Raw genomic sequence first — 22,365 nt, 5'->3', positions numbered from 1 at the left:
CTGCCCGGAAAAACCGCGCCCTTTCAGAAGCTTTCAGACATTAGAAGGCAGCCATTTTGTTCGTGGATATAATTAACATTTAAGGCTTCGGGGCTGCTGTCAGACTCTATAATCTAAAAAAACTGCAGCCCTTTGAGGTCCTGCTGGCAGGAAAGAAACTTCCAAGTTTTGGTACAAAGAGGCAAAAATAAAACAGCATTTGGAAGAGAACAATCCTTCTGATCGAATTAGGACGCAAAGGTTAAATTTTCACTCTGGGGAAAGAGCTGTTTGTGATCTGGGATTGTTAGTGAGACGCTGCCCAGAGACCGAAGCATTAAAACTGTTACCGTGAGGCTCCAACTGAAGGGTTTGGGGCCTGGAGTTCGGAATTTCGCCTGCCCCAGGGTCACGGAAGAATGTAGCTGCTCACCCTCTGCGGAATCCAGACAATCCCCTCCTCTCTCTGCCTGGTTTTGGGGTGCCTTGGTCTCGGGGGACAGACTTTCTCGGTACAAACTGGGTCGCGTTTCCTCGGGGTAATCTCAAATTATGATGGCGCCGGGGGGGGGGGCCCTCCCACTGCAAACCACTGACTGATGAGTCTCAGTCCGGTCACGAAGACTGGGACAGAGAAGCTGCGGGAAGGAAGTGATTCTAGCGCTAGCGGTTGACGTGGCATGTTGGACAAGGACTGTATCCGATCCGACTAAGGTATATTTACCCCCGCCCTTAGAACAGTGCCCGGAACATAGTAAGCGCTGAGAAGCCGCGTGGCTTAGTGGATAGAGCACGGACCTGGCAGTCAGAAGGACCTGGGTTCTAATCTGCGGCTCGGCTCCCTAAAACAGGCCCAATCCCTCACAGGCTCACAGGCTTCATCCCCATTTTACAGATGAGGAAACTGAGGCACAGAGAAGCTAAGTGACGTCCCCAAGCGCCCCCCTCAGAAATTTTAGGAGGGCCACCCTAAAAGCATGTGGACAGGACGTACCCCCCGACAAATCACCCCGGGCCTAACGCAGCACGCCCTACTAAGCAGTTGCTTTTGAATGGCAGCATTTGGCGCGTCAAGGCCCACTGGCCCCTGCTGGATCCAGGCTCCCAAAGTTAGACTGTAAGCCCGTCACTGTTGCCGAATACATTCCCAGCGCTTAGTACAGAGCTCTGCACATAGTAAGCGCTCAGTAAATACTACTGAATGAATGAATCTCGCGGACGTCCCACTTCCTGGCTGGGCCAGCAGGGAATGAGATGGCTTTCCCAGTCCGAGACGGGTTGACCTTCCCGCCTCCCACGCCCATTGAGCTCCCTCATTTAGCCACCCCCAGTACGGAACACGATTTACCTCCCTTTCTCGGAGGAGGAGGAGGAAGAGGAAACAGACCAGGAGAGGGGGTTTCCCAAGATCACCCAGGCAATCGGAGAGCCAAATGACAAGATGAAGGTGGATTATTGTCCTTCATTTGCCAGTAGGTAACTGGGGCCACTGAGACAGTCCTCACAATCACAGCTGGATTGGCTGCAGTAATAACGATAATAATTGTGGTATTAAGGGTCTGCTAAGTGCCAGGCACTGTACTAAGCGCTGGGGTGGATTCAGTGCTCAGTATAGTTCCTGGCACATGTAAAAGCTTAACAAATACCATTATTATATACAAGCAAATAGGGTTGGACACACTCCCCGTCCCACATGGGGCTCAATCCCCATTTTACTGGTGAAGTAACCAAGGCACAGAGAAGTGAAGTGACTTGCCCTTGCTCACAGCAGACAGGCAACGGAGCCGGGATTAGAACCCAAGTCCGGCGGAGCCTGGATTGGAACCCAAATCCTCCTGACTCCAAGGCCGGAACTCTATCCACTAGGCCACACCCGCTTCAGTGTGTTTGGTTTCTGTTTGAACCAGGGAAGGATTGTGTATGAATCTTTTTGTCACGATTGAAAGATGAAGAAATAAACAGCACTTAGGTCCATCGACTCCTTTCTGCCTAGAAAAAATAAACCCCACCTGCTATGCCTGCAGAAAACAAGAGAGAGAGCGCACCACAAGTAGTCAGAATCAAAAGACTGAGCCTTCGTCTTCTGTTATCACAGAACCGTTCTGCCTGCAGGCTAGCCAAGCTACAGTGTTCCTCCACCCAACCTCAGGGCTGACGGGGCTTTTGAAGTTTCAACTAATTCACTCTATTTATCTTAAATCAGGCATCTTGTCAAAGCTAATATTCCATAAACAATACAAAGTTAGCATGGTAAATATGAAAAAAGCAGGCCACATAATGGTTGGCTTTTCACCAACGGAGATTCTGGATTGTATTTGCGGAGCTGCATTTCTAGAGTGGATTTTGTCGGGGCTAGGGTCTCATGCGTGGTTTGTAAAGCACACACGTTTATCCCCCCCCCACATACATATGTGTCCTGAGCATTGACGTCGTAGAGGATAGAGAACAGGTCCAGGAGTCAGAACGTCATGGGTTCTAATCCCGGCTCTGCCACTTGTCTGCTGTGTGACCTTGGGCAAGTCACTTCACTTCTCCATGCCTCAGTTACCTCATCTTGTATGGGTGGATACAAGCAAATTAGGTCGGACACAGTCCCTGTCCCACGTGGGGCTCACAGTCTCAATTCCCATTTTATAGAAGAGGGAACAGAGGCACAGAGAAGTGAAGTGACTTGCCCAAGTTCACACAGCAGACAAGTGGCGGAGACGGGATTAGAACCCACGACTTAGGCCATGCTGCTCTTTCCTCTCAAGAAGTTCGTTCCCAACAAGGAGCTGGAGACCTGATTTTTTTTTGTAGGGGTGGAGGGTGGGGAGAGGGAGGACTTAGAACCGAAGAGGATGTACATTTCTCATGTCTTGCGCTACACACTCAATGTAAAGGAAGGGGCAGCTTTGGGGACAGAGAAAATTGGGCAAGCACAAAGATTCCTGGACAAGAAAGGCAACCACATCAGAGAAGGCCTGGCTCCGCCCATCCAAACAGGGCCGGGGAGCGGAGGGAGGGTCAAAGCCCCCGTCTCAGCCTTGCACAATCTCCATTCCCAGCAATCTTTCTTAAGGGATGTTCAGCCGTCGGTCCCGGTAAAGTTAGGAGGCAGGGGGCTGGATCGGTTGACCCCCTGAAGTCCCTTCCAGCTCTACGACTTCATGAATTCTCCCTACCTCGGGCTCTTCCGCCTTGGCTTTGTGCTGCTGCCCAAGACTTTGGTTCTTTCTGCAGGACCCAATCCTGTTTCTAATTAGTCTTTTCCAACGTATGCAATTTGTAGCATTGTTACAAACACAATAAAGGAAGCAGAGGCTTAACATTTTCCGTCTGCTCCAGCAAACGCTCCTGCTTTCGGTCAGTCCGGTGGCAGAGGTTTCGGGGATACAAATTCCTGACTCCTTTGTAGTTTTCGAGTGTTTACTCCCTGGCCATCCTTTGCTGCTCTAGCTCTACTCTTGGTCTCGAGAGCCTGGGGGAGTGGATTTATTCCCACAGAGCTGTATTTGACGAATGCCGATCGACTCCTTTCCTCTTCTCCCATTCCCTTCTGCGTCGCCCTGACTTGCTCCATTTATTCCGCCCCCCGTCCCAGCCCCCCAGCACTTATGGACATATCTGTCATTTATTCGATTACATACGCTCGGCTGATACACCGTCTCAGCGAAAACGTTCGACGTTAAATTAAAGGAAGCAACCCTACGGAAAGGAGGGATGTTAAATCTTAAACCTCACCACACGCCTCCCTCACAATAGACCTTGTGGATGTGAATTAACCTTTTACTTCCTCGCACTCTGTAGCGAAAGGTGGTCCAGGAGATGGGTGACTAACGGGGAGAGAGTAGGAGAGAGGCCTTATCAAAAGAAGAGATGCACATAAAAGGGGCTCGAGAGGAGCGACAAGCTTCATTCTTCGATTATAATAATAATTGTGGTATTTGTTAAGCGCTTACTACGTGCCAAGTACTGTTCTAAGAACTGGGTTAGATACCAGTAGGAGAGAGTAAGATTTAATTCCCATTTTACAGACAAGGTAACTCAGGAACAGAGAAGTCAAGTGATTTGCCTAATGTCACACAGCAGACAAGTGGCGGAGCCAGGATTAGAACCCACGACCTCTGACTCCCAAGCCCGGGCTCTTTCCACTAAGCAGCGTGGGCTAATGGAAAGACCACAGGCCTGCCAGTCAGAGGACCTGGCTTCTGATCCCGGCTATGCCACCATTACTGTGACTTTGGGCAAGCCTTCTCTGTGCCTCAGTTCCCTCATCTGTAAAATGGGAATTAAATCTTACTCTCTCCTACTCAAACTGGGAGCCCCATGTTGGACTGTGTCTAAACCTGATTAACTTGTCTCTACCCCAGCACTTAGATCAGTAACGGGCATAAAGTAAGCGCTTAACAAAAGCCACAATTATATCCCCTGAAAGCAGTAACCGAGGAATTATTACGGTTTTGCTGTTCTCTATGGCTAATCCTCTGCCCTCAGCAGGGCTCCTGAGTTAGAATTTCCATGGTATTTATCTTTTCGCATTTAAGTAATGTTTATTCTAACTCATGTCCGGATTGCTCCATAGAGATATGTTCCGTAGCGTTTGTTTAAGGCTCTCTGAAGACCCAGTAGAGAAATTATTCAGACCATTGCTCCCTATGGTTAGTAAATAACACCGAAGTTTGGTGCATGTGTAAATTCTTCCTTAACTATTCAGATGCCCAGTCCAATAACACAGCCCTGGAGGTAGTTGGTAAAGAGCTAAATCATTTCTTTTTCTTTTAAAATGATATTTGTTAAGCACTTACTAGGGGCCAGGCACTGTACTAGGCACTGGGGTAGATACAAGTTAATCAGATTGGACACAGCCCACGTCCCACCTGGAGCTCTCCGACGTAATCCCCATTTTACAGGTGAGGTAACTGAGGCCCAGAGAGGTGAAGCAACTTACCCAAGGTTACCCAGCGGGGAAGTGGCAAAGACGGGATTAGAACTCGGATCCTCTGGCTCCCAGGCCCATGATTCCCACTCAAGGAATTCCCGGGGAGGGGAGGGGGGGAGAATCCGGAAACCTGCAAGCCTACAATGTCCAGAATTTTTCCAAATTCCTTGGCAAAGCCAAGAGCCCTGTGCTCTCAAGACAGATAATTCCTGACCCCCAGAAGAAAGCTAGGCCCTCCAAGTAATCTCTTCCCTTTCCAACATGCAGGGAAGATGCAAACATCAAACAAAAAAAATAAAAATAAACCCCAACAACACAGAAAAGTCACACTCCCATTCGTGTGTGTGCACACGCATACATATGTACAAGCATCCACTCGTTCTTACACACACATAGATGCACATCCAAAAGATCTAACCACACACACACACATATCCCCCTATGGACCATCCCTCAAGGGCACAGGGGCTCCGTGATGCTCTACAAGCCCTTTCCCCCCAAAGCCCCCTGCTAATCTCTACAAGATGGGTAAGTCTTGGCTTTTTATCAACTGCCTTCGCCAAGCACTGAGTCAAGGAGATGATCCCAGACCTCAGAGAGGTCTTTATAATCTAACGGGGGGGAGACGGTACAGACTAAACTGACCGTCAGTGAAAGGGAGGAAATAGATCTAAATAATGGAAGCCGATGAATAAAGCAGCAAACGGATAGATTTCTGAGTGCTGGGATCGCTGTGGGGAGGCAGTGCTCGGGAGATGGAGGCAAACGTAACAGAAAATGTCTCCAGGAGGACTTTTTAGGACGCGTGTGAAGGAGGGGAGGGATGAATCTTGGGAAAAAAGAGAGAGGCGCGAGTTTTGCAGATCACCAGGGATAAGAAATGATCATGTTCTACATCATTCTAGACTGTAAGCTCGTGGGGAGAGAACGTCTACCCACTCTGTTGTACTGTCATAATAATAATAATGATGGCATTTGTTAAGCGCTTACTATGTGCAAAGCACTGTTCTAAGCGCTGGGGAGGATACAAGGTGATCAGGTTGTCCCACGTGGGCTCACAGTCTTAATCCCCATTTTACAGATGGGGTAATAACTGAGGCACAGAGAAGTAAGTGACTTGCCCAAAGTCACAGCTGACAAGCGGCTGAGCCGGGATTTGAACCCATGACCTCTGACTCCCAAGCCCGTGCTCTTTCCACTGAGCCACGCTGCTTCTCCCAAGCATTTAGTACAGTGCTCTGCAGTCGGTAAGTGCTCAATGAATACAATTGGCTGGTTGATTATTGTATAAAAGATCCATTTTGGTTCTGAATTTGGGGTTTGTCCTTCTTAGCAAGCAGGGCCACGGAGCCGGGAAAGACTGTGCCGTGTCCGTCTGCAAAAGCAAAGGAAAAGACGGGCTTGTTTCACCTCTCTCCTCTCCTTCAACCACTGGGCAATGGTGGGTTATCCTCCCATGAGCTTGTCCACCATGACACACGTAACGTCTCCTGCATCCCATGCGGTTGCTGACCGCTCCAGCCCCCGGACATGGGAAAGAACAGGGTTTTAAGAGACAGGCGAAGCTGTGAAGAAGGAATGTGGAAAGAGCATGGGTCTGGGAGTCAGGGGACCTGGGTTCTAATCCCAGCTCCGCCATTCACCTGCTGTGAGACCCCGGGCCAGTCATTTCTCTTCTTTATGTCTGAGTTATCTGTAAAATGAGGATTAAGACTGTGAGCTCTTGGTAGGATAGGGACTGGGTCCAACATGATTCCTTTTAATAATAATGACAACAATAATAATAACAATGGCATTTGAGTGCTTACTATGTGGCAGGCCCTGTACTAAGCGCTCTATCTACCCCACCACTTAGTACAGTGACTGGCACAAGGGAAACGCTTAACAAATACCACTAAAAACCAACTAAGAGCCCGTGGGTAGGGATTGTCTCTGTTGCCCAATTGTACTTTCCAAGTGCTTAGTACAGTGCTCTGCATACAGTAAGCACTCAATAAATAAGACAATGAATGAACTAAAAAAGAGGCCCTCTCTTAGAGAATCTCCACCTCTACCCATGGAATCCTCACAAAAGCACTGGTGGAACGCACACTCTCTTCAAACACCTAATTTCTTTAAATGAAGCACTTTTAAATCGGTGGGTCTCTTTTATGGGATAAAAGTTAATAGCATGTCAGGTTGAAAATTTCTGTCACTGCCCAAACCTGCAACCACGGCCAACGGATGTAAAAGGGGAGTCTCGTGTTTGTACCGAGAGGAGATTTGTTGCAGATGGTGCTTTCACAAGAACGGTGCAACGCATCTGAAACCATTAAACTTGTAATGGCAGTTTAGCATGCGCCCTCATACAACTTAAGAGAAAATGTGATATTTTTTCAATTAAAAACCACCAACCCGATGCTATCGTCCCAGGGACGCAGTATGGACTAGTGGACAGAGCGTGAGCCTGGGACTCAGAAGGATCTAGCTTCTAATCCCGGCTCCGCCACTTTGTCTCCCGTGTGACCTTGGGGAAGCCACTTAACTTCTCTGTGCCTCAGGTATCTCATCTGTAAAATGGGGATTAAGACTGTGAGTCCCATGTGGAACAGAGACTGTGTCCAACTTGATTAGCTTGTATCTACCCCAGTGCTTAGACCGGTGCTTGACACAGAGTAAGTGCTGAACAAATGCCATCATTATTATTTTTATTATTATTATTATTGTTGTCAAGAGAAAATGTTGATGGTAGAGTTACAAAGTTGAAGGAAATGATGTCGGGTGCATAATGCCACCCTGGCCCCACCCATCCAGTTCACAATCTATTTATTTATACTAAAGTCTGTCTCCCCCTCTAGACTGTAAGCTCGCTGTGGGCAAAATGTGTGTCTGTTTATTGCTATATCATACTCTCCCAGGTGCTTAGAACAGTGCTCTGCACACAGTAAGTGCTCAGTAAATATAACTCACTGACTGACTGGTCAGAAACTGGTAACGTTTACGTCTGGGGACTTTTCCCGCATTCTTCCTTAATCATTTTTTACGAATCATGTTTTTCTGTTCGTTACGCTTCAATGGATGTTCAATATTTATTAGACTATGGTTTTCAAATACGTATTTTCTTGTTTATATTTTCAGTTTTACAAGAACCTGAGAGGGGACAAACACAAAGATTCGCAACTGATGGCAGTCCAGCATACTCATCGTAGTACAAATCATCACTAATGACACGATAAAAGCTTTCTATGAAACAGAACCCGAGAGTTAAGAACCTCATGACCCCCTCAGGTTTCGAGCCCGTGCCGCCAATTACAGAATATCCCTAGAGAACCTCTTTCTCAAGCTTTTCTCGGGACAGTGGCCTCATTCGAGTGCCGGGAGATACCTTCTGAAACAAAAGGTGGAAGTGAGTCAAAAGCCCCTCAAATAAGGTTCTGCTTCCTTAACAAGGGTCCAAGCTCATAAACTTGGGCGGCAATAGACCTGTGGCCTGCTGAGAAACCAACTCGAATATACTGGACTCTCCCAAGTGCTTAGTACAGTGCTCTGCAAACAGTAAGTGTTCAATAAATGCCACTGATGGATTAACTCAGAACTACCAATTAGACTGTAAGCCCATCAATGGGCAGGGATTGTCTCTATCTGTTGCCGAATTGTACATTACAAGCGCTTAGTACAGTGGTCTGCACATAGTAAGCGCTCAATAAATACTATTGAATGAACTACCATGCTATTACCTTAATTATCTGAGTTCTCGGTTACCAGGGAAAACTTGGATACCTGGAATTCACAAAAGAATCTCAAAACTGTGTTTCAGACAGTAATTTCTATGTGGGAGGGAACAGATCTACCACCTCTGTTGCACTTTACTCTCCCAAGTGCTTAGTGCAGTGCTCTGCACACGGTTAGTGCTCAATGAACACCACAGATTGACTGGTTGACAGCTACTGTGCTATTATCTTAATTATATCTGAGTTCTTGGTTACCAAGAAAGGCTTGCGGATAATTGGAATCCACAAAATAATCTCAAAAACGGTACTTCAGACAGTAATTTCCAGGTGGGTAGGGAACGTGTCTACCAACTTCTCCCACTCCCTTCTGCATGGCCTTTACACTTGGATTTTCTCCCTTTATTCACTCCTACCCCCGCCCCACAGCCCTTATGTACATATCCCTAATTTATTTATATTAATGTCAGTAAGTCAGCCCGGCACAAGCTCCTTTCCCAAGTCAGTCACTCAGTTGATCATATTTATTGAGCGCATACCGTGTGCAGAGCACTGTACTAAATGCTTGGGGGAGTCCAATATAACAGACACATTCCCTGACCACAACGAGTTTACAGTCTACAGGGATATTAATGTCTGTCTCCCTCTCTAGACTGTAAGAGCCGTGTGGGCGGAGAACACGTCTACCAACCCAGCGCTTAGAACAGTGCTTGGCACATAGTAAGCACTTACCAAATACCATCACCATCAACTGTTATATTGTCCTCTCTCAAGCGCTCAATACAGTGCTCTGCACAAAGTAAACTTTCAATATATACCACTGATTGATTGAGAATTTATGCTAAAATAGACTGATTATTTAGGAGACTTTTTTTTTTTTACAGAAAGAATTACTGAAAATTCTCCAGTAAGGTTGGGGACGGGGCGGGGGCGTGCCTGAAGGACCTTATAATATAATATATATAATATAATATATAAAATATAATATTACTTATATAGTTAAGGCAGCCCTGGAGAATACCAGATGCCCTCTGGCTGACCCAGGGGCAGTAAACACCGATCGCACCACATCGCGGCCTCTCCAGACGCCTCACAAGAACGGCACCCGAAGAACTTTCCTCAAAGGATCTTTGTGGAAGTCCAGAGAACCTGGAGAGGGCCGCTGGGGGAGACGACAACAAACTCCTCTGTGACCCTAAACCCGCTGCACCCCTGGGTCCCTCGGAATTTGGGCACCGCGTCCGAGCCACGAGCCCGGGCCGGGAGAGGCTGGACACTTAATTACAGCAACGGACAGGGAGGTGTCACGGTGGAATCAAGAAAGGGGTGGACAACCGCAACCTGGACGACGAACAATCGCCTGGGTTACACAACTCGCCTTGACCAATGCCAAGTTCATACCCCCAAACGTCCAAATTCTTCTTTTTTTAAAATATGGTATCTGCTAAGCGCTAATGATATGCCAGGCACTGTACTAACCGCTGGGGTAGACCTCAGCTAATCGGGTTGGACACAGCCCATGCCCCACAAGGGGCTCACAGTCTTAATCCCCATTTTCCAGATGAGGTAACTGAGTCCCGGAGAAGTGAATATTAGTAATGATGGTATTTGTTAAGCGCTTACTATGTACAAAGCACTGTTCTAAGCACTGGGGTGGATACGAGGTAATGAGGTTGTTCCACTCGGGGCTCACAGTCTTAATCCCCATTTTACCGATGAGGTAACTGAGGCACAGAGAAGTTAAGTGACTTGCCCAAAGTCACAGAGCTGACCTGCGGCGCAGCGGGGATTAGAACCCATGACCTCTGTCTCCCAAGCCCATGCTCTTTCCACTGAGCCACGCTGCTTCCTGGACAAGTGAGGTGACTTGTCTAAGGTCGCCCGGCAGATAGGCGCCAGAGCCGGGATTAGAACCCAGCTCCTTCTGCCTCCCAGGCTTGTGCCCTATATCCACTAGGCCACGCTGCTCCTCTGCTAATCTTACGCCGAATCTACGTGGGCCCGACTAAAACTTTGACGCCGTTCTAAACAAGGGATGCCCTGAGAATACTCCTTACCGCCAGACTGTCTGTAGCCGACGGGGTGACCAAAGAGAAAGCCAGACATCTTTTGTCAGCCCAGGGCCCATCCACTAAAGGCCAGAGAGAGGAAGAAACATTTCCTCCTCTGGCCAGGATCCCAGACAGACTTAAAGCACATGTTTATGTTCAAACCCAGCAATTTTTACCTTAAAGACTGACAGGGGTGGGAGGGGAGAGACAGTCTTCTCCAACATGTAAACACACGCTGGCGTGGCGACGTAGATCTCGGGCAAGCCACTTCACTTCTCTGTGCCTCAGTTCCCTCATCTGTACAAGGGGGATTAAGACACTGAGCCCCACGTGGGACGATCTGATTACCTTGTATTCCCCCCAGCGCTTAGAACAGTGTTTGGCACATTGTAAGCATTTAACAAATACCATTATTATTATTATAGACTGTAAGCCCGTTGTGGGAAGGGACTCTCTCTCTTTATTGCTGAATTGTACTTTCCAAGCGCTTAGAACAGTGCTCTGCACCCAGTAAGAGCTCAATAAGCACGACTGAATGAATGAATACATGACTGCTCTTTACTCATCCTATGTCCTCTTGCTCCCAAGGAAGTCAAAATGGGTTCCTTCGATCTATCGTATTTACCGAGCGCTTACCGTGTGACGAGCACTGTATTGAGCGCTTGCTCTCTGTATTAAGGCCAAGTAGCGACTGGTCAGACATGAAGAGCAGCACTGTGGCCAAGTCACGGGCCTGGGAGTCAGAGGACGTGGGTTCAAATTCTGCCTCCTCAGGGGGTCTGCTGTGTGACCTTGGACAATTCACCTAACTTCTCAGTTCCTTCATCTGTAAAATGGGGAGTAAATCCTCCTCCCTCTGACTTAGACTGTGAGCCCTGTGTGGAACGGGGACTGTGTCCAACCTGATTAGCCTGTACTTACCCCAGTGCTTAGACCAGTGCTTGACACTTAGTAAGTGCTTAAGAGATACCATTAAAAAATGGGTCTGCATAAAGACAGAGGGATGGACAAGTTCATTCATTCATTCAATAGTATTTATTGAGCGCTTACTATGTGCAGCGCACTATACTAAGCGCTTGGAATGTACAAGTCGGCAACAGATAGAGACAGTCCCTGCCCTTTGACGGGCTTACAGTCTAATCGGGGGAGACAGGCAGACAAGAACAGTGGCATGGTCTCAAAGCAATGACCCCTGAAAAATTCATAATTAACAAAGAACTAACATTTTCAGGCACTAAAAGCTGGCACTAGCCCTCTACAAAATGAAAATATAATTCTTTACTAAAGTGCTGCTATTTTCCCCAACTCACTTTATAATTATGGTTTTTTTTTCCCCCCATTTAAAACAAATCTTTAGATTCTGCATTCCTTTTCCCTCAGGCAAACGCTCGCAAACAGATCCTACCTTACAGATTATGCCACTGTATGTTCTGAGTTTAAGAATTACTACCCAGACCCAGTGACTATTCCACCACTAATTTGACCACAGAAACTGTATTAAATTTGGGAGTGACGGAAGACTGTCTTTTGCCCATGGAATCTACTCTTCTGAATAGATGCATATAATAATTTTAGAATTCCACTTTAGTTACAATGTTCGAACATACTTAACCAAGTCACTGATATTTATGACTTCTAGAAATGGATGACTTGAGGCATCCGGATAACCTTCAACTATAGGGAAACGAAAAGAACTCTGTGTAGTTTATTTTAGGAGGGGTAAACAGAGTGGGTAAAAACTTAATCTGAAGTGGAATTAAAAGTAAATTTGGATCCTGGAGAAAGAGAGTTTGAGCCGCGTTCTGAATCCCAAACACCTAACAAATTGTGAGATGAAATGGACTGACCCACTCTTGAAATTAAAAAAAAAAATTATTATTATTATTATTATTATTATGGTATTTGTCAAGCACTTAGTATGTGTCAAACACTGTTCTATGAGCTGGTGTAGATACAAGTTAATGAGGTTGGATTCAGCCCCTGGCCCACATGGGGCTCATGCTCTTAATCACCATTTTTACATATGAGGTCATTATAATAATAATAATGATGGTAGTTATTAAGCACTTACTACATGCCCAGCACTGCTTTCAGCGCTGGTGTAGACAGAAGGTAATCAGGTTGTCCCACGTGGGGCTCACAGTCTTAATCCCCATTTTTACATCTGAAGTAACTGAGGCACAGAGAAGTTAAGTGACTTGTCCAAGGTCACACAGCAGACATGTGGCAGAATTGGGATTGTGAACGAAGACTGTAATGGCTACAGAATGAGATTTCCTCATAGTTCCATCGCTTCCCTAAACCACTTCCACCAGGCGAGGAACGAGAAAAAGATATTTCACCACCTCAAGTCGGTCTCCCTTGCTAGACTGTAAGCTTCTCGAAGGCAGGGATCCTTTCTACCTGCACTATCGTATTGTATTCATTCAATCATATTTATTGAGCGCTTATTGTGTGCAGAGCACTGTACTAGGCACTTGGAAAGTACAGTTCAGAAACTAAGAGAGACAATCCCTGCCCACAACGGGCTCACAGTCTAGAAGCGGGGAGACAGACATCAAAACAAGTAAACAGGCATCAATAGCATCAATATAAATAAATAGAATTATAAATATATACACATTATTAATATAAATAGGATTATAAATATGTACATATAAACACAAGTGCTGTGGGGCGGGGAGGGGGGTAGAGCAAAGGGAGGGAGTCGGGCAGGAGGGGAGAGGGAGCAAGGATAAGGGGGGCTTAGTCTGGGAAGGCTTCCTGGAGGAGGTGAGCTCTTAGTAGGGCTTTGAAGAGGGGAAGAGAGTTAGTTTGGTGAAGGTGAGGAGGGAGGGCATTCCAGGCCAGAGGCAGGACGTGGACCGGGGGTCAATGGCGGAACAGGCCCAAGTGCTTAATACAGTGCTCTGCACAAAGTGGTCAATAAATACCTTTGCTTGACTCATCGTGGACAGGGAATGTGTCTATTACATTGTTCCATTGTACTCTCCCAAGCACTTAGCACAGTGCTAGAGTAAGCACTCTACAAATACGACTAATTGAGTGCCCAGATATAATTAAACTCCTCTTTCATCCTTTACCTTCATTCACCTCTGACTGATCTGGATTTATTTCTAAGCCTTTATTTTCTAAATGAGCCTATCGGAGCGGGTCTCCGAGCAAACGAAAGCTTTGAAAGCCGTAAGAAAAGCAGCAGAGAAATAAACCAGATGGCAAAAATAAGACAGCAGGGAATGAAGGCCTGAATGAGCAATAGAGTGGGGATTTATCCTGAAAGAATGGAGGATTTGCAAGAGAAGAAGGCTTTTGGGTGAGGATGCCTGCTTTTTCTACCTGCCCAGGCTTGAATGCAACAGGTAGAGATCCGGGGGAGGGGGCGGAGGGGCGGAAAGGGGAAGGGGGTTGTTCAGGATTCTGAAATAGCGACAGAAGAAACAGACGTGTACACACGTTCAGCTTCAGACACGTTTTCCTGCCCACGAAGCGCTGAGAACAGACACCCCCTGCACTCTGAACCCCCACCGCCACTGGCCTGATTATTTAATATCTACCCCAGCACTACGGATGGTGCTTAGCACAAAGTAAGCGCTTAACAAAGAGAAGCAGCTTGGCCTAGTGGATGGAGCATGAGCTGGGAGTCAGAAAGAACCTGAGTCCTAATCCTGGCTCTGCCACTTGTCTGCTGTGTGACTTGGGGGAAGTCACTTCACTTCTCTGGGCCTCCGTCACCTCATCTGCAAAATGGGAATAAAATGGTGAGCCTCACGTGGGGCAGGGACTGTGTCCACCCTGATTAGCTTGTATCTACCCCGGCGCTTAAGACAGTGCCTGGCACAGAGTAAACGCTTAACAAATATCATTTTAAAAAATAGTTCCTTTGTACTCTCCCAAGCGCTCAGTACAGTGCTCTGCAGACAATATACAGCTTAATCAATATGACTGACTCATTAGCTACCAGATGGTTCACCTGAGTAGTGGTTTTCTTTCATTCGATCGTATTTATTGAGCACGTACTATGTGCAGAGCACTGTACTAAGTGCTTGGGAGAGTCCAATATAACGATAAACACATTCCCTGCCCAAAACGAGCTGCCCATGCCCCGAAGGCAGGACTGATGGTGCTGATGACAGTCTCCAATCAATCAATGGTATTTATTGAGCGCTTACTATGTGCCACAGCACTGTACTGATGAACTTGTAACTACCCCAGTGCTTAGAATAGTACTTGACATATAGTAAGTGATTAACAAATATAATAATAATAATCTAAAATCCATGAAAAGCAAAAGGGGTCTCCGTGCCAGAAGCAGCATGGACTAGTGATAGAGCATGGGCCTGGGAGTCAGAAGGACCTGGGTTCTAATCCTGGCTCGGCCACCTGTCTGTGTGACCCTGGGCAAGTCACTTTGCCTTTCTGGGCCTCAGTTCCCTCATCTGTAAAATGGGGATTACGACTGTGAGCCCCATGTGGGACAGGGACTGTATCCAACCCGATTTGCTTGTATCCACCCCAGCATTTAGTACAGTGTCTTGCACATAAGTAAGCGCTTAACAAAGCCACAACTATTATTATTATTATTACTATTTTTAAGAATAATAATAAATCCTCCCCCTCACAGGAGTGAGAAGGCAAGGAGAGGCTGCCACACACAGGCCATTGAACAGAAGCCCAAGTTACCAGCTTCCAAGCTCCCCCGTTAGTTAGCTTTCATTAGTCTGGAAACATTTGAGCCATTAATAAACATCTGGGATCCATTAACTTCCTTTTTATTACCCACTGGGGCTCTTGGCCCCCCACGTGGGGACTGGTGGCTGGGCCTGCCCCTTTCCATCCTACCTCCCACCGGGCCACGAGGATGAGGAGCCGCCCCGGGAACTGCAGGTTTCGGGGAGAAGACAGGAGAGGGTGACATCCGAAGATGCAGAGAGTGAGGGGGAGAGGAAGAGCGGAGGAAAAACAAGAGGAAAAGACAGCGCTAAAAGGCTAAACACTCCCAGAAAGAAACCAAAGAATCATGTCTAAATCTCCCATGTGGTTCTTCTCAGAGCTGAGGACAGTGTTTTGCTCAGAGTAAATGCTTAGTATGATTAGTAATAATAATTATGGTATTTGTTAAGCACTTACTATGTGCCAGGCACTGTTCTAAGTGCTGGGGTAGATATAAGTCCCTGTCCCACGTAAGGCTCACAGTCTTAATCCCCACTTTACGGATGAGGGAACTGAAGCCCAGAGAGGTTAAATTCACTCAATCGTATTTATTGAGCACTTACTGCGTGCAAGGCACTGTTCTAAACGCTTGGGAGACTACACTACAACAATAGACACATCCCCTGTCCACAACGAGTTCAGAGTCCAAGTGACTTGCCCGAGGTCACACAGCAGACAAGTGGCAGAGATGGGATTAGAACCCATGGCTTTCTGACTCCCAAGCCTGTGCTCTACCCACTAGACCATACTGCTTCTACTCCTGCTATTAGAAAAGATTACAGGAAAGGAGGATTCGAGAAGCCGTGAAGGACCTGGGTTCTAGTCCCAGCTCCTCCACATACCTGTTGTGTGACCCTTGGCCAAGTCGCTCACTTCTCTGGGCCTCAGTTACCACTTCCCAGTGCCTAGCACACAGTAAGCCCTTAAAAGATGCTCCAATGATGAGTATTTTTTTCAAAACACCTTTATAGCTGCTGGATTCCAGGGTACTGCGGTCTGGGACAGAGAGCAGTGCCAAGGTTTGCTGGCCCGACCCTTTCTAGGGCTGGGTACCTGCTATGTATTATGGAAGGTTGACCTCCACCATTTTACCTTGATTTGAAACCTCCCCCCATCCCAGAAGATCTGCGTGGCAGAAAAACTTCTGGTATGGGCAGGCAGAATCTACCCCAGTACTTAGTACAGTGCCTGGCATATAGTAAGCGCTTAGCAAATGTCACAATTATCATTATTATTTTCTGAGAAGGAAGAGGCAGCAGTGAGTGGGCGGATCCAGTGTGCTGTACAGAGTGAGGGGATTTTCAGGTGGGAAGGTTTGTGTAAAAAATACGCACACACACACTGCAGTGTCAGGCAGGCAAACCCATCAGGTTAGAGCTGGGATAGCTACCTTCGCCATCATCGTCATCATCAGTGGTACTTATTGAGTGCTTACTGTGTGCAGAGCACTGTACTAAGTGCTTGGGAGAGTACAACACAACAGAATTGGTAGACACGTTCCCTGCCCACAACGAACTTAGAGTCTAGAGGGGGAGACACACATTAATAGAAATAATTATATATGTCAGGCACCCATTAAGCACTGGAGTAAATAAAAAGATAATGAGATTGGACACAGTCCGTGTCCCACATGGGGCTCGCTGCTTCAATCCCCATTTTTTAGATGAAGTAACTGAGGCACAGAGAAGTGAAGTGACTTGACCACAGTCACACACAGCTGATCAGAGGCAGAGATGTGATAAGAGACATGGTCCTCTGTAGCTTTAGCTTTCTAGCTTTCTACCAGGTCACACTGCTTCCTTTCCCCAGGAAGACCTCTCCCCATTAATATTTATTATTAATAATAATAAATAATTGTGGTATTTGCTAAGTGCTTACATGTGCCAGGAACCGTACTAAGTGCTGAGGTAGATACAAATTGGTCAGGTCGGACACAGTCCCTATCCTGCATGGGGCAAACACTCTTAATCCCCGTTTTACAGATGAAGTAACTGAGGCCAGAGAAGGGAAATGACTTGTCCAAAGTCATTCAGTAGAGAAGTGGCAGAGCCAGAATCAGAACCCAGGGCCTTCTGACTCCTAGGCCCATGCTCTATCCACTAGGCCACCCTGCTTCTTTATTTAAGAGCACTATATTAAAAGCTAGGGAGAGCACAATAAGTGTTAAAGAAACACTCTCATATCTCAGATGCCTTCATGTCAGGAATTTTTATTTCATAACTCAGATGCCTTCATGTCAGGTATTTTTATTTTCAGGATCCAGTCTCCCTCCACTTCCTCTTCCTCCCCCAAGCACCGCAATATCCCGATCACCATTTCAATCTTTGAATCTAACGATACCCGTGGCTCCTGAAGGTTTCCGAATTCCCACATTTTCAGTTGTGGAAATGAAGAAATCCTTCTTAGGATGGCTGGACATGAGACCGTTTTTCCGCTGCTTTCCTGTCTCTCTCAGACCCATGTAGTCATTTTCTGGGCTATTCAGGAACCTATAAAGGCCGCACGGAAGCTCTGAACTTTCCTGACCTACTTTTATCAGTTACTTTCTGCTTCGGCTCTGCAATCAGTGAAACTGGGAGAAAACACGCATGTTGGATCGCCTCAGAAAACGCAAATACGGCCACTCTAGAAAGGTTACGCCGTGTAATTTCCCAGTTTGCACGCACACAGATACGCCTGGGCACTGAGGGGCTGAAGTCGGAGAGGACTGTTTCAAATACAAAATTAACCTTTTCTGGATAATTTAACAGAGGGTCAGAAAGTGCTGAGGGTGATTTTTTTTTCCTGGAGACTTTTGATTTAATAAACTATTTTGGGTGTGGACTTGGTGTTTATTAATATACCTTGAACTAATACGTGCTTATCTGCTGTGTGACCCTGGGCAAATCTCTTCACTTCTCTGTGCCTCAGTTCCCTCATCTGTAATATGGGGATTGGGACTGTGAGCCCCACGTGGGACGGGGACTGTGTCCAACCCAATTTGCTTGACCACTACAGCGCTTAGTACAGTACCTGGCACATAGTAAGTGCTTGACAAAGATCATAATTATTATTATAATTCGGAACTGCAGTGTTATGGATGGATGACTGGAAATCAAGCGGTTAGTACAGTGCACACAGTAAGCACTCAATATATATGATTGAATGAATAAATTTCACTTCACTTTCACAGCATTTGCTGGGTGCTATCAGTCTGCTCCCCTAAGTGCTTAGGACAGTGCTCTGCACATATTAAGCATCCAATAAATACCACTGGTGAAGATGATGGAGAGCACTGGACTGGACGCTGGAGAGCAGCGAAGGGAAGGAAGGGGGGATCCTCACCACGGTTGAAGCCTCCAACTAGCAAGCCAGTGAACTTCCTTAAGCAAGGACTACACTCCATCTGAGCTCCTCCTTCTTTTTTTTATGGTATTTGTTAAATAATAATAATAATAGTAGTTGTGGTAATTATTAAGCGCTTGCTGTGTCTCAGGCACTGTACTTAGCTCTGGGGTGGATACAAGCAAATTGGTTTGGACACAGTCCCTGTCCCACGTGGGGCTCGTAGTCTCAATCCCCATTTTACAGATGAGGTAACTGAGGCACAGAGAAGAGAATGACTTGCCTAAGGTCACACAGCAGACAAGTGGAGGAGCTGGTATTAGAACCCATGACCTTCTGACTCCCAGGCCCGGGCTCTATCCAGTAATCCATTCTGCTTTTCTGCGGCCAGGCACATAGCACTCACTTAACGAATACTATTAAAAACAAAACAAAAATCAAATAAACAAAAGATAATTTCAGTCATGACAACGGGTTCTGGAGAGGACTTTCCTAATGAGTGGACTCATGTCGGATTCCCGAGATGGGAAATGTTCCCGGGATCAGTGCGAGTTGAACTTGTCCCTTGACCCATCTTGACCTAGGCACCAACCAACAGTCCCTGTTCGGGCCCTGGATCCCAGTCTGGAAATGTCTGAGCACTAATATCCTACTATCACTTAAGATTGCACACTTTGCTCTAATGCAAACCTTCTCATTGGGCCTCCATCTCATCTATCTCACCCGCTGACCCCTCGCCCACAACCTGACTCTGGCCTGGCATGCCCTCCCTCCTCAAATCCGACAGACAATTCCTCTCCCCTCTCCCTTCAAAGCCTTATTGAAGGCCCATCTCCTCCAAGACACCGTCCCTGACTAAGCCCCCCTTTCCTCTTTTCCCATTCCCTTCTGTGTCTCCCTGATTTGCTCCCTTTGTTCATCCCCTCTTCCACCTCCACAGAACTTATATAATTATAAATGTATCATTTATCTATTTATATTAACGTCTGTTTCCCCTGCCTCTAGGCTATAAGCTCGCTGTGGGTAGAGAAAGTGTTCATTGTTGTCTTGCACTCTCCCAAGCGCTTAGTACCGTGCTCTGCACACAGTAAGGGCTCAATTAATACAATGGAATGAATGAGTGAAGACCTGCTTCGTCCCTGGAATTTCTAGGCTGTCTGAGCCGGAATGGCCTCTCGGGAGCTCTGAGAAGCAGACCTGGCCCCAATTCCAAATTTCCAGCTCCCCCATAGGTTGGAAGCAGGACTGTCTGGAAGCGTTGGAATGTCGAGAAACGGGGACAAGGGGAGAAAGAGGGAGGGATCGCCCTCCTTCTCGGTAGCCCACCGCCTTCCCCTTCCTTCATCTCTAGATACCTGTGGCAGGGCTGGGGGAGGGAGAAGAAGCTGGGGGCATAGACACCTATATCCACCCTGAGCACTTTTGGATCTTTGCGAATCAAATGTCCCTTCGATTACTTTTGTTCTTCGATTGGCAAATATTTTTCTTTCTCCCCCACTAGAGCGTACGTATCTTGTGGAGGAAAATGGGTTGCTTCTCTGTCTTTTAAGTCCCCAGCGCTTAGGACAGTTCACTGCAATCTAGTGGGGTCTTTAATAAGTACCATTACTACGATCTCCAGACTGTAAGCTCTTTGTGGGCAGGGAATGTGTCTGTTTATTGTTATACTGTACTCTCCCAAGCTCTTAGGACAGTGCTCTGCACACAGTAAGCGCTCAAAAAAATACCAGTGACCACCGTACAAGGGAGCAATGTTCCTGTAGGCAAATGTATTTTCAAAGGTGAAATCAGTCAATAGAATTTACTGAGTGGTTATTGGGTGCAGAGCACTGTACTAAGTGCTTGGGAGAGTACAATATAACAATAAGCAGACACATCCCTTGCCCACAACAAGCTTACAGTCCAGAGGGGGAGACAAACATTAATATAAATAAATTACAGATATGGACATAAGTGCTGGGCGGTTGGGAGAGGGGGTGGATAAAGGGAGCAAGGCAGGGTGACGCAGAAGGGAGTGGGAGAAGAGGAAAGGAGGGCGTAGTCAGGGAAGGCCTCTTGGAGGAGGTGTGGCTTCACTGAGGCTTTGAAGGGGAGGAGAATCAAGGTCTGTCGGATTTGAGGAGGGAGGGTGTTCCAGGCCAGAGGCAAGATGTGGGCGAGAGGTGGGCGGCGAGAGAGACGAGATGGAGGGACAGTGAGAAGGTTGGCATTACAGGAGTGCAGTGTGTGGGCTGGGTTGTAGTATGAAAGTAGCGAGGTGAGGTAGGAAGGGGTAAGGTTCAGGTGATGTGAGTCAAGGGGAGCTTTAATGTCCTGCATTTGACATTCTGGCCAGAATCAATCAATCACTGGTATTTACTGAGTGCTTACTTTGTGCAAAGCACTGTACTAAGCATTTGGGAGAGTATAATACAAAGGAGTCGGTAGACATGATCCCTGGTGAGGGCAGACATTACTAAAAATAAATAAATTATGGCTTTGGACAAAAGTGTTGTGGGGCTGAGGAAAAAAAGAGGTTTGGATTCTCTGCTGTCCTCTCAGGGTCGCACCTGGAGAGTTTCCAGGACCCTACCAGCCTCGGCTATAGGAGGGAGAGTCAAGCAGAGGCCTGTCCGTTCCATTCGTAGCTTGGCCGGTGGCTAGCGAGTGGCAGGCCATCTGCTACAAGTCAAAACTCACCCGTGCTGGGCAGCAGCTGCATGGGAGAGAGTCGAGGGTGGAGACACAAGTTGACTGCGTGGAAGGAGGCAATGATAAACCACTTCTGTATTTTTATCAAGAAAATTATGGATCCGCTACGAGAATAACTGCAGATGGAGGTGGGGGCGTTCTGGAAGAGATGTGTCCATGGTGTCGCTATGGGTCGGAGATGACTCGATAGCATAAGACAAGATTCTCTGCTCTGTGGCTAACCTTGGGTGCGCTAAAGGTGAACAGTGTTTTGCAGCTGTATAAATAAAAACTATACCTCTTAGATCCATTATCTTAATGGATCCGGTGAATGGAATGCTTTTTTTTTAATATATCTGCTAAGCGCTTACTATGGGTCAAGCAGTGTTCTAAGTTCTGGGATAGATTCAGATTAATCGTGTCGGACACAGTCTCTGTTCCATACGGGGCTCGCGGTCTAACTTGGAGGAAGGACAGGTCTTTGAATCCCCATTTTACAGTTGGAGAAACTGAGGCCCAGAGAATCGAAGTGGACTTGCCCAAGGTCACGCAGCACACATCCTGCGGAGCCGGGATTAAAACCCAAGTCCCCTAACTCCCAGACCTGTGCTCTTCCCGCTAAGCCATGCTGCTTCCCAGCACTTAATCAAGATTCCCAGGAGAATCCAAACGTTAAGCTCCAGGAGCTCAAAGATTGGGTCTTTTAACTCTACTGTACTCTCCCGACGCATAGAGCAGCGCTCTGCGCAGACTGAAAATGGAGACTGCTTTATACTGGACTGATTTTTTTTTTTCACAAAAGGGTCTGATCTGCCCACTGCCAACCCCGGGTCTGTCCTCAACCTGCTTCTGGTTAACAGCGGCCCAAGAGCACAGCCTATAGCCTAACCACCCCCTCCCCTGATGGTACATAAATTCCACTTAAAAGGGTAGCGTTTCCCCCACCAGTAACCGCCAAACATTTGGCCTGTTAAAGTCAAGCCAGACAGAATGGTGCCAGGTC

At 47.0% G+C, this 22,365-nt stretch overlaps 1 protein-coding gene and 1 non-coding gene across 2 annotated transcripts in view; one reads left to right on the top strand and one right to left on the bottom strand.

Moving 5' to 3' along the window:
• RAI2 (retinoic acid induced 2) overlaps positions 1-22,365 on the bottom strand; it is a 132,024-nt gene that overhangs the window by 22,689 nt on the left and 86,970 nt on the right. The window lies entirely within an intron of this gene.
• Positions 21,224-21,361, top strand: LOC114817118. The gene has a single exon (XR_003764969.1). It is a non-coding gene; the product is annotated as a small nucleolar RNA SNORA7 (small nucleolar RNA).

Source organism: Ornithorhynchus anatinus, chromosome 15, assembly GCF_004115215.2.
Source record: "Ornithorhynchus anatinus isolate Pmale09 chromosome 15, mOrnAna1.pri.v4, whole genome shotgun sequence".
Classification (NCBI taxonomy): Eukaryota; Metazoa; Chordata; class Mammalia; order Monotremata; family Ornithorhynchidae; genus Ornithorhynchus; species Ornithorhynchus anatinus.
This window is presented reverse-complemented; position numbering and strand designations above follow the sequence as displayed.